Source organism: Pteropus vampyrus, unplaced genomic scaffold (genome assembly GCF_000151845.1).
Source record: "Pteropus vampyrus isolate Shadow unplaced genomic scaffold, Pvam_2.0 Scaffold1202, whole genome shotgun sequence".
Taxonomy (NCBI): Eukaryota; Metazoa; Chordata; class Mammalia; order Chiroptera; family Pteropodidae; genus Pteropus; species Pteropus vampyrus.
In genome coordinates, this window is record NW_011889983.1 from 14,976 (window position 1) to 15,247 (window position 272).

Sequence of the window (272 nt, forward strand, 5' to 3'; positions counted from 1 at the left end):
CGCAGGGCCCCGAGGTACGTGTGTGGGGCCTCCGCCGTGCCGCCTGCCAGGCCGGCCCTGCTCCCCCCCGGACCCCCCACCTCAGCCACCCCAGCTGAGGCTGTGCCAGTCTCTAACCCAGCTGGCCACCTGAACCACCTGAGCCGTTGCCATCCAAGCGGCCAGGCGCAGGCCAGCCAACAAGTGTCCCCGACCCCAACTCACGGCGGTTTCGAAAGGCTGGGAGGAGGTAGGCAGAGCTCTCCCGAATGTCCCCTCTGCGAGGCCAACCC